The following is a 12,593-nucleotide window of genomic DNA, read 5'->3' as shown; positions in this document are numbered from 1 at the left end:
CATGAGTCCCCTACCGCCATCTTTATGATCTCTGCATACCAGGATCTTCTAGGCCATGCTGGGGCTACAAGAACCATCAGCTTCCTTTCCTCCTTGATCCTGCGAAGAAGCCATGGTAGTAGCTGAATTGGGGGTAACGCATAAATCAGTGAAAACTGATTCCAAGGGGTTACCAACGCATCGGTCCCAAATGCAAGTGGATCCCTTGTTCTTGACACAAAATTGTCCAACTTCTTGTTGAACCTGGATGCCAATAGATCTACGTCGGGGGTCCCCCATCTTTGGCATATATGGTTCACTTCCCTCTGGGCTGTGTGACTCCTGGTACCCCCTTGGAGATTGATATAGGCCACCAACCGCTGTGGCACTGTCGGATTGGATCCTGACAGGGCAATAGCGCAAAATGAACGTCCAGGCCCTCAGAGCCAAGCGTGCTGCCCGAATCTCTAGGATGTTGATGGGTAAGGCTTTCTTGGCTCTGGACCATTTCCCTTGGACGGCTGACTCTTCCAGGACTACTCCCCAACCCGTAAGGCTGGCATCTGTTACCACCTTCCAGGTAACTGGCATCAAGGGTTTCCCCTTCTGCAGATTTTTGGTCATGCACAACCAACTGAGGCTTTGGCACAGCTTTGGGGTCAGACATATTGGGAAATCTAGAGCTTGGACCTTTTTGTTCCAAGCAGATAGGATATTGTTTTGTATTAGTCTTGAATGAAACTGGGCATAGGGAAAAGCTTCGAATGAAGCCACCATCTTCCCTAACAAACTCATGCAAAGGCGAATGGAGGGATTCTTCTTCGTCTTGACCACTTGGACCAGTTCCCTTATGGCGCTGATCTTTGCCTGGGGCAAAAACACTTTCTTCTGGGAAACCCAGCCAAAAGCTTTTTTGCATGGCACCTCGGCTGACCAGTTTTTCAGCCACAGGATCCTTCGCATATGCACCAATAGGAGTGTAAGGCGAGATGCCTGATGAATAGAATCCTTAATAGCATCAATTGCAAAACATAATGCCCTTGGCAGTTCGGCTAAGTCCCGGGCCTGCTGGGCAGGAATAACCTTGAGAACCTGCTTCAGCTGGTCTTTTAGGGATTGACAAATACCTATTGCCGCAACTGCAGGTTGAGTTACTGCACCTGCCATAGAAAAGGAGGTTTTCAGTATAGACTCCAGCCTTTTATCCGTTGGATCTCTAAACATCTGAGCATTGTCCACAGGACAATTTAGAGTTTTATTCACACAGGATATAGCAGCGTCAACTGCTGGTACACTCCACTTCCTGGTGAATTTTTCTTCCATGGGATAAAGTGCTGAGAATTTTTAGGAGGGAGAAAATGCCTATCTGGGTGATTCCAATCAGCATATATAAGTTGTTCCAGCAATGGATGAACAGGAAAGGAGTGAAGAGCCTGCGGGGGTTTTAGAGAACCCAAAGAAGAAAAACGGGTCTTTCGGCTGGCTCGGTTAAGGGCAACTTAAATGCAGAGCGGACCATTTCTCTAAGTGATTGCACCAGCAATTTCTCAGATTGCGAGGCTGAAAAAGGTACTTCTACAGTTGATTCCCCAGAAGAGGAATCACCAGACTGTCCCTCTTCCCAGTCCCCTGAAGGTGACTCATCCTCCTTCTGCCACTGCTGCTCCCTTGCTTGAGGGCCCAGAGCGGGGGAGGGAGATTTATCGCTTTTCCTTCCACTCTGGGAAGAGGATGCGATTAAAGCAGCTAACCTCTGTTCCAATACATCAGAGCCAAGAAAAAAAAAAACATCTTCAGTAACAGACAGGGGCTGGAAGGTTGGAAACAGCTAAAACACCTGACAATCCCAACGGCTCACTCTGGCCAGGCACCTCTGGTCTTTCTGGGGAGGAAGGCGCTGTGGAGGCATGGCTAGGATCCTCAGGGCCTGATGGAGATGCCCTGGGAGCCTTTTTTGCATGGGTTGAACCCGTCTTTTTAGAAGGCATAGTCCTAAGCAACAAACAGAGGTAATAAAAAACAAATGCATGCACTGCTGAGCTATGGTCCAGCAAACAAATGCTGCTAAAATGTTCAGCCTGATGCTGAGCAAAATGGGTCTCTGGGACTGCCTGTATACACCAGCTTACCCGCCACCCAAAATCACTGCTGTGTCCATCTGTCAGTCAGGTACATCTCTGAACAAAAGGTTTTAGTGACTGAGCTGCCCTGCGCCTGTACCGTGAAAAAACGTGGACGCTTAAACCACGCCCCTCATCCCCCCTCTGGAACGCCTCTTCTTATTTAAAACATTATTGCTGCATGTACAGCGCTGCTCGGGATACCAGCGTGGGGGGAGAGGGAAGGAGAAGAGGAGAAAGCCATCCATAACCTCAGAAGGTTGGAGGACAAGAGCTGTACGGCATCAGTGCGCTGACCCTTGCGGGGGGGAGAAAAACACATGCCGTGCATTGCTATGGGGACACCCCAGCAATCCCCCGCCCTTCAACTCACAGTGGCTGCGACCATCCTGGAGAAAGCTGCATAAGCTCTTGCTGACACAGAGGGTATACACTGAGAGACATGGATCAGGTATGGTTCTCACACCCTCTAGTGGTGATTTCTAGGCATGACACATTTGCTCAAAAAAGAATCCATAAGTGAACCAAGTTCCTTAGGAATCTTCACACACCTCTCCCGCCACTGGATTCTGCTGGTAACCAGACAGACCCAATCTTCACCCATCACGGCGGGCTGTGTCAAAAGACTCTCAAGGACTGGGTCCCTTAATAGGGGTTCCACTCCCCTGGACCTGTATAGCACCCTGCCAGAATGGTATCTGATACATAACCAAAGCCTAAGAACTGGGTCCCAGGGTCCAGCCCTCCAAGAGAGGCATTACAGGCAAAATCTCATTCTTCCTTCAGAAGGCCCTGGTACCATCCACTTTGGCCTCAACGGCACTTTGAATGGATCCGGTTGCATAACTTGCTTGATCCAGCAAGGATTGCTCCAACAGGGCTCTTCATAGCACTTCTTTAACCGTGACCAACACCTTAGACACTGGCGATAAAACTGAGGTATTCCCTGTATAGGAGGGGTTATATAGGGAGGAAACTTCCTGTCTTAGGTGTGTCAGTGTCCATCACCTGAAGGTGGCCTATAACCCACATAGTAATTACTATGCTGCTCTGTGTCCCCTGATGTACGATAAAGAAATGGCAGTTTTTACATCTGCCAGAGCTGGAAGTTGCTTCCAGCCTTCCAGGGTCATGGAGATGGCCTGGGACCATCCTGTCCTCAGCCAGCTGTGTGGTAACCTGGCACCACCACCAGATCAGATCTCTGGCTTCCCGATTGAACAGCAGAACCCAGAGAGGTGCCAATGGGCGTCCCTCCCCCTCCTGCTGCCTGTAAAAGCCATCCAGTGGCTAATCATCTGCTGGATGCCTGTAGCGGCCAAGAGCTTAGCTATGAGAAAAGATTAAAGGAACTGAATTTATTCTCTCTTGAGAAGAGGAGATTAACGATGGATATGATCAACATGTATAAATACATAGGTGGTCTATATAGCGACCTTGGTGTAGTTATTCACTTTCAGGTCATCACAGAGAACAAGGGGGCACTGTTTACGTCTGGAGGTAAAGAGATGCAACCTCCAAATATGGAAAGGCTACTTCACAGTAATGCCCTGTACACACGGTCGGACATTGATCGGACATTCCGACAACAAAATCCATGGATTTTTTCCAACAGATGCTGGCTCAAACTTGTCTTGCACACACACGGTCGGACAAAGTTGTCGGAAAATCCGATCGTTCTAAATGTGGCGACGTAAAACGCGTACGTCGGGACTATAAACGGGTCAGTAGCCAATAGCTTTCGTCTCTTAATTTATTCTAAGCACGCGTGGCACTTTGTGCGTCGGATTTGTGTACATACGATCGGAATTTCTGACAACGGATTTTGTTGTCGGAAAATTTTATAGCCTGCTCTCAAACTTTGTGTGTCGGAAATTCCTATGGAAATTGTGTGATGGAGTCTACACACGGTCGGAATTTCCGACAACAAGGTCCTATCACACATTTTCCGTCAGAAAATCCTATTGTGTGTACAGGGCATAAGAGTTGTAAAAATGTAGACCAGACTCCCTCAAAAGCTGGTTCTGTCCAGCTCCTTTTAAAGCAATCTACTAAGGCTTGGATTCTTTCTTAAATGAACATAATATAACTGGATACTAATATTGATAGGTAAAGTTGATTCAGGGAATATCCAATAGCCCCTTGGGGAATCGGGAAGGATTTTTTCCCCTGCTAGAGCAAATTGGATCAAGCTTTGTTTTTTTTTTTTGCCTTCCTCTGGATCAACTGTGGGTATAGGATTGTAATCAAACCAGAATGTAAAACTAACACAGCATTTCATAAAAAGAACATCAAACCAACAGTCAAACATGGTCGTGGTGCATAGTTGCCAACATTGTAAAAAAAAAGATTTGGGACACTTTCTTGGCTGTAGGCTGAGTCACCTTATAATTAGGGGGCGGGGCATGCATTCGTAGATGTGGCATAGGGAAAGAGAAAAATGCGGCGCGCAGTGTAGGGGTCCCTCTATGACAGGGGGTAGGTCAGTGTGGAGTGTAGGGGTCCCTCTATGACAGGGGGTAGGTGAGTGTGGAGTGTAGGGGTCCCTCTATGACAGGGGGTAGGTCAGTGTGGATTGTAGGGGTCCCTTTATGACAGGGGGTAGGTCAGTGTGGAGTGTAGGGGACCCTCTATGACAGGGGATAGGTCAGTGTGGAGTGTAGGGGTCCCTCTATGACAGGGGGTAGGTCAGTGCGGGGTCCCTCTGACAGAGGGTAGGTCAGTGCGGAGTGTAGGGGTCCCTCTATGACAGGCGGTAGGTCAGTTTGGAGTGTAGGGGTCCCTCTATGACAGGGGGTAGGTCAGTGTGGAGTGTAGGGGTCCCTCTATGACAGGGGGTAGGTCAGTGGAGTGTAGGGGTCCCTCTATGACAGGGGGTAGGTCAGTGCGGGGTCCCTCTGACAGAAGGTAGGTCAGTGTGGAGTGTAGGGGTCCCTCTATGACAGGCGGTAGGTCAGTTTGGAGTGTAGGGGTCCCTCTATGACAGGGGGTAGGTCAGTGTGGAGTGTAGGGGTTCCCCTATGACAGAGGGTAGGTCAGTGTGGAGTGTAGGGGTCCCTCTATGACAGGGGATAGGTCAGTGTGGAGTGTAGGGGTCCCTCTATGACAGGGGGTAGGTCAGTGTGGAGTGTAGGTCCCTCTATGACTGACCTACCCCCAGTCATAGAGGGACCCCTACACTCCACACTGACCTGCCCCTGTCATAGAGCCTCTATGACAGGGGGTAGGTCAAGTCACATCTGAACTGGTGCACTCACTCACAGGGCTGCTGTTAGAAATTATCGGGCCCCGTACAGCCTGAGGAGGGAAAGAGGGAGGTGAGGAGAGGCAGTAGTGAGGTGAGGAGGGGGGGGTGAGAGAAAGGGGGGAGGAGGGGAGAGAGGTGAAAGAGGGGGGTCTGACAGAGAGGAGGGGGGTCTGGTGCACTCACTTACAGGGCTGCTGTTAGGCTGTATGGGTCAGACAGAGAGGAGGGGGGGGGGGGGGGGGTTAGACAGAGAGGCGGGGGAGGGGGTCAGACAGAGAGGCGGGGGAGGGGGTCAGACAGAGAGGAGGGGGAGGGGGTCAGACAGAGAGGAGGGGGAGGGGGTCAGACAGAGAGGAGGGGGAGGGGGTCAGACAGAGAGGAGGGGGAGGGGGTCAGACAGAGAGGAGGGGGAGGGGGTCAGACAGAGAGGAGGGGGAGGGGGTCAGACAGAGAGGAGGGGGAGGGGGTCAGACAGAGAGGAGAGGGGGGGGGTCAGACAGAGAGGAGAGGGGGGGGGTCAGACAGAGAGGAGAGGGGGGGGGGTCAGACAGAGAGGAGAGGGGGGGGGTCAGACAGAGAGGAGAGGGGGGGGGTCAGACAGAGAGGAGAGGGGGGGGTCAGACAGAGAGGAGAGGGGGGGGTCAGACAGAGAGGAGAGGAGAGGGGGGGTGAAAGAGGGGGGTCTGACAGAGAGGAGGGGGGTCTGGTGCACTCACTTACAGGGCTGCTGTTAGGCTGTATGGGTCAGACAGAGAGGAGGGGGGGGGGGGGGGGGTTAGACAGAGAGGCGGGGGAGGGGGTCAGACAGAGAGGCGGGGGAGGGGGTCAGACAGAGAGGCGGGGGAGGGGGTCAGACAGAGAGGAGGGGGAGGGGGTCAGACAGAGAGGAGGGGGAGGGGGTCAGACAGAGAGGAGGGGGAGGGGGTCAGACAGAGAGGAGGGGGAGGGGGTCAGACAGAGAGGAGGGGGAGGGGGTCAGACAGAGAGGAGGGGGAGGGGGTCAGACAGAGAGGAGGGGGAGGGGGTCAGACAGAGAGGAGAGGGGGGGGTCAGACAGAGAGGAGAGGGGGGGGGTCAGACAGAGAGGAGAGGGGGGGGGTCAGACAGAGAGGAGAGGGGGGGGGTCAGACAGAGAGGAGAGGGGGGGGGTCAGACAGAGAGGAGAGGGGGGGGTCAGACAGAGAGGAGAGGGGGGGGTCAGACAGAGAGGAGAGGGGGGGTCAGACAGAGAGGAGAGGTGGAGGGGCGGCTGACAGAGAGGAGAGGGAGGGGCGGCTGACAGAGAGGAGAGGGAGGGGCGGCTGACAGAGAGGAGAGGGAGGGGCGGCTGACAGAGAGGAGAGGGAGGGGCGGCTGACAGAGAGGAGAGGGGGGGGCGGCTGACAGAGAGGAGAGGGAGGGGCGGCTGACAGAGAGGAGAGGGAGGGGCGGCTGACAGAGAGGAGAGGGAGGGGCGGCTGACAGAGAGGAGAGGGAGGGGCGGCTGACAGAGAGGAGAGGGAGGGGCGGCTGACAGAGAGGAGAGGGAGGGGCGGCTGACAGAGAGGAGAGGGAGGGGCGGCTGACAGAGAGGAGAGGGAGGGGCGGCTGACAGAGAGGAGAGGGGGGGTGGCTTTTGGAGAGGAGAGGGGGGGTGGCTTTTGGAGAGGAGAGGGGGGGCGGCTGACAGAGCAGATGACAGACGCACAGGAGCATGCAGGCCTGGCGCGATTACTCCAGCCCTGCATCCATGTGACCCACTCCTCCAAGCGAATCATGTCCTCCGTCAGTCCCGCACATGACCTGCTCGGCCAATCACAGGACACCCACCGCTGCCCGTTGCTGAACTCGGCTCAAACACACAGCGCATGGACGTTTTGGTCTTCTAGAAAATGGCGGTCGGCCGCGGACCACTACCGAAAAAAAAAATCGTGGAAAAAGGGACTTCCCGGGACATTTCCCGGGAAACACTAAATTCGGGAAAAGGGTCTAAATCCCGGGAATGTCCCGGGAAATTCGGGACTATTGGCAACTATGGTGTTGGTAGTGTAATGATCTGGGCCTGCTTTACAGCTTCAGAAACTTGCCATAATTGATGGAACCATGAATTCTGCACTCTACCAGAAAATCCTTAAGGAGAATGTCCAGCCAGTTCATGACCTCAAGCTTAAGCGCACTAGGTATATGCAGCAGGACAATGATCCAAAACACATCAGCAAGTCCACAAAACCGATTGAGATGCTGTGGAATGAACTTAAAACAGGCCGTTCATGGTCGAAGACCCTCCAATGTGAGAGGATTAAAACAATTCTGGAAAGAACAGCAGGCCAAAATTTCTCCACAGCAATGTGAAAAACTCATTGCCAGTTATTAGGTTTAGGAGGCAATTTTCTTTTTCACATAGGGCCAGACAGGTTCGGACAGCTTTTTCCCTTAATAAATGAGATTTAAAAACTGCATTTTGCATTTATTCAGGTTATTTGTGTAATATTAAACCTTGTTCGATGATCTGAATCATTTAGGTGTGACATATTAGCAAAATCAGGAAAGGGGCAAATACTTTTTCACAGCACTGTATGTCCCATTGGGGGGGATTTCCCTTCACTTTCTGTCCCATAGCCAAAACAGTAAGTGAGAGAAAATCCCTCCAAAGTTTGAGAATCCCAGGGTGTAACCATGTCACCAGACCTAGCGCCCCATGTAAGATCTCCCCTTTACTACCATTATGGTGTCAACACAAAATTTTCGATTTTTTGTTACTTTCAATTTCAATAACGGCATAGTTGTCAACATTGGCAAAAAGACTTTAGGCACACTTTTTTTCTGTATGTCCAGGAATCCATTATAGGCAAAGTAATATGCTTAGGGGAGGGGGTAATAATTTATGGGCATGGATGGAAGTGGCGGAATATGGGCGTAGTTAGTTATGCTAATTAGTGGGCGTGGCTTAAAAGGGTGTGTTTACATAGCGTCTGAGATTACTTACATAGCGGAGAAAGTGGTATTGTTAAATAGGGAATGTAGGTAGGGCAATGTACAGAGGTTCGTAGTAGGTAGGGCAGTGTACAGAGGTTCTTAGTATGTAGGGCAGTGTACAGAGGTCTGTAGTATGTAGGGCAGTGTACAGAGGTCCATAGTATGCAGGGCAATGTACAGAGGTCCGTAGTATGCAGGGCAGTGTACAGTGGTGTAGTGGATAGCACTCTCACCTAGCAGCAACAAGGTCGATGGTTCAAATCCCGACCACGGCACTACCTGCCTGGAGTTTGCATGTTCTCCCTGTGCCTGCGTGGGTTTCCTCTGGGTACTCCGGTTTCCTCCCACACTCCAAAGACATGCTGGTAGGTTAAAAAGCGCCCTGAGGCGATTCAGTTCGCATAGGTAGCGCTATACAAGTCACTCATTCATTCAATCATTCATTCACAGAAGTCAGTAGTATGTAGGGCAGTATACAGAGGTCAGTAGAATGTAGGGCAGATTACAGAGGTCCGTAGTATGTAGGGCAGTGTACAGAGGTCATTAGAACGTAGGATAGTGGACAGGGATCAGTAAGGCAGAGGACTGGTTGTCACCAGAGCAGAGGACTGGGCCTTTACCAAAGCACAGGAGTGGGTATCACCGGGGCATAGGACTGGGTGGTCAGGAGGGCACCCTCTGGGGGTAAGAAACATAGAAAAGTGATGGCAGAAAAAGACCAAGTAGTTCGAGTCTGCCTTTTTTTTTTTTTTTTTTTTTTTAACTGGTTTGGTTTTTTTTTCTATTAACTTTGTTGTCGGTCCTATTTAATTCGGTCCTGTTTATTCCAAACATGTTTGAAGCCATTTACTGTTGGCTGTCTCACTACCTGTGCTGGTAGTTTATTCCAAGCATCAACTAGAATTTCAGTAAAATAATACTTTCCAAGATTAGTTTTAAACTTCCTTCCAGTTAGTTTGAGGTCATGTCATGTCCCTGTGTTCTTGATTTTGGTTTCATACTGAAAAAACTGCCTTCCTGAACCATATTCACCCCTTGATGTATTTAAAGGTTTCAACCATGTCTCCCCCTTCCTTTCTTTCCTCCAGACTGTACAGATTAAGTTCCTGAAGTCACTTTTGATATGTTTTATCAGCAGGGCTTGCCCTACCATGGGTCCTGGTGGGTCTATTGGATCTGGGTGGCAGTTTTAGAGGGGCGGCACATTGACGTCCAAGAAGACAGTGGTGGAACTCCCGCCCGCTCTGCTCCTTATTTCACTGTGGGGGGGGGACTGCCGCTTATCCCACTGTGAGGGTGGCCTGGCGCCGCTGCTGTTAGAGGTAATGGCAGAGCACTCACTGCCATACCCACACAGTGGACTGCGCAACCATCCTCTCCATGGCTCCCCCTCACCCCCCATTGCTGCAGACGGAGGCTATGTCGGAACAAGAGAAAGTCAGCTGACAGCGTGAAGGGGGAGGAGCTTTCTATTGTGCACAGAGACCCCATGTTAGAAGAGGCATCACTAGAGGCACGGCTGACACTGAGAGCAAGTGCCAGAGCCATTGATCCCATCTTCATCACCCCTGCCTATGTCTAAACCACCACCCCTGCCTGTGTCTAACCCCCCCACCACCCCTGCCTGTGCCAAAACCCCTCCCCACCACCCCTGCCTGTGCCTAAAACCCCCCCACCACCCCTGCCTGTGTCTAAAACCCCCCACCACCCCTGCCTGTGTCTAAACCCCCCCCACCATTCCTGCCTGTGTCTAAACCCCCTCCCCACCATCCCTGCCTGTGTATAAACCCCCCCCCCCCCCGTATGTGTCTAAACTCCCCCACCACCACCGCTGCCTCTGACTAAACGCCCCTTCCCCCCACCATCACATCTGCCTCTATCTGAACCCCCCCCCCCCCCCCCCCCCAACACCACTGCTGCCTCAGACTGAACCCCTCCACCACCACCGCTTCTGCCTGAATCCCCCCACTGCCTCTGACTGAACCCACCACCACCACCACTGCCTCTGCCTGAAACCCCCACCACCACTGCCTCTGACTGAACTCCCCCACCACCATAGCTGCCTCGGACTGAACCCCTCCCCTCACCACCGTGTTGCATGTAAATCTGACATGCTGATAAATTACATTTTAGTTTTAATTGTCATGATATAAAATAATGGATGTGAGGGCCTTTTGGTGGTCATTTCATTTTTTGGACCCAGGCACCATTTTTGTTACCCGTCTCTGGACTTGTTCCATCTTATCAATATCTTTTTGTAAGTGAGGTCTCCAGAACTGGACACTGTATTCTAAATGAGGTCTCACTAAAGATCTATATAGGGGAATCAGGACCATCTTCCTCCTACTGGTGATCCCTCTAGTGAAGCATCCTAGAATTCTATTCACTTTTCCCACTGCCTGGTCACACCGTTTGCTCACTTAGCAAACATCTGAAATAAGTACCCCCAAATCTTTTTCTTCTGTAGTGCTGGCTAACACTGTACCCCCAATGTTGTACTCTTTCAGGGAATTCTTTTTCCCTATTCTTAGCAAGTTACAGTAAAGGGAGTCAGGAGAGTACAGGGCACAGTACAGGGAGTGAGGAGGGCAAAGTACAATGGGGTTGGGAGGGCACAGTACAGGGGGCAAGGAAAACCAGCCATGCCCACAACTGAATTGCACAGGAACGTGCTGTGCATGCCCAATGTGTTTCAACCCGCATGCAAAACGCAATGCTTTTGCGATTCTTACCTACAGACCCTGACATTGTCACTGTGTGGGTGCTCTATATATTTCTCAGAAACCTAAAGAAATCGCGTGAGCTGTACCCATGCCATGGCCTCCATTGGGTAGAGAAGGAAAAGTGTACATTTCTCCATTTCTCTTACAGATATTTAGGTTTTCAGTGAGTGTTTTTTTGTGTGTGACCAAGGCTAAACATAATGCCATTATGCCACCACACAAGGGTCTGCACTATCAGTTTTTATACAAGTGTGGCACCACGGTGCATTTGTAGAAAAATTAACCAGGTTAATACTGTAATATTTTACTTTATTCAAAAGATTTAAAAGCAACAAGCCTGCACCTCCTCAGTCCTCTGACTGGTCGGGTCTCCTCTCTCTCCTCCTGTGTCCCTGCTCCTCTCTGGTCGGTCTGCAGGTGCCCTGGCAGTCAGGGTGTCCAGGCTATGTTGTGGTCTGCCGGGTCCGCTGTGTAGCTCAGCTGCAGCATCCTCTGCCCCATCACGTACTCCTGCAACTGATCGGATTAAGGCAGGCTGGCGTGATCACCCTCAGCTGGCCATGCCCCCCCCCACCACCACCACTAGTACTGACGAATCACGCAAAAAGGCAGCCACCAACAGACTTCCTGGAGGCAGAGGTGGTAGGGAGGGGGATCTGTTAGTGTGTCCGTTATGACCTGTGTTACCCGGTGCTGCAGTATGTGTTGTGCCATAGTGAGTGAACTGGGAACGGTCAGCTGTCTGACAGATTTTAATTTTCGGGATTCTGCCAGGACAAAGTCTGAGGGCGACACAGGTTGGATTTTTGGAACTGTCATGGGCATTTCGGGACTGTTGGCAACTATGTAACGATAAACAGGACAAATAGAGAGTGAATCTTCCTAATAGGGGCACAGACAGCAAGAAAAGCTAAGAGGTGTTCTAATCCCACTCTTTTGAAGAAAACATTTGCCTTTAGTTATACTAATAGGAAAAAGGAATAGAAAAAAAAATGCATTACAATGATGTGCTCTGTTTTGCAAATCAATGCTTACTTTTTAAGCTGCTCAGATAATTGTCTGTCCCCCTCTGTCCTGCAGATGGCAGAATGTACTCATGCATGCAACATTTATTGAATGTACAAGCAAATTGCTACTCACATAGGTAGGAAACAGGCATGTAGTTACTGGTAATGTCTGAAGTTGATGTAAGTGGCCCGGAAAGAACCAAAGTAGGTTCGCCATTCCTGAGCCAAGTGTATCCAAGCCGAACCACAGAGTGTCAGCCGATCGGTATCGTAACCAGCGTGGAATGCACAGGAAGCCGGGCCAGATGTGAGGTCTACAAATGTCTTGTGGAAAAGACTTCACTGACACCGCTGAGTCCCAGATCGAGAGCGGTAGGAGACAAGTCATCAACTTAGGAGTTGATGAAAAGCCACCGGCCAAATTCTTCTACACAATGTTTAAAGGAACAGTATTGCCCACTCAGGGCAATACTTTTAGGTGCTGACACCTAACGCTAAGTTCAGGGGAATGTAATATTGAGTGCTTCAATTACAGATTTGGGCCTCAATTCACTGGCCAGTA

At 50.9% G+C, this 12,593-nt stretch overlaps 1 protein-coding gene across 6 annotated transcripts in view; it reads right to left on the bottom strand.

The window, feature by feature from the left end:
- Positions 1-12,593, bottom strand: part of GOLGA1 (golgin A1) — a 271,860-nt gene that overhangs the window by 79,618 nt on the left and 179,649 nt on the right. The window lies entirely within an intron of this gene.

This window comes from Aquarana catesbeiana, linkage group LG09, assembly GCF_042186555.1.
Source record: "Aquarana catesbeiana isolate 2022-GZ linkage group LG09, ASM4218655v1, whole genome shotgun sequence".
Taxonomy (NCBI): Eukaryota; Metazoa; Chordata; class Amphibia; order Anura; family Ranidae; genus Aquarana; species Aquarana catesbeiana.
This window is presented reverse-complemented; position numbering and strand designations above follow the sequence as displayed.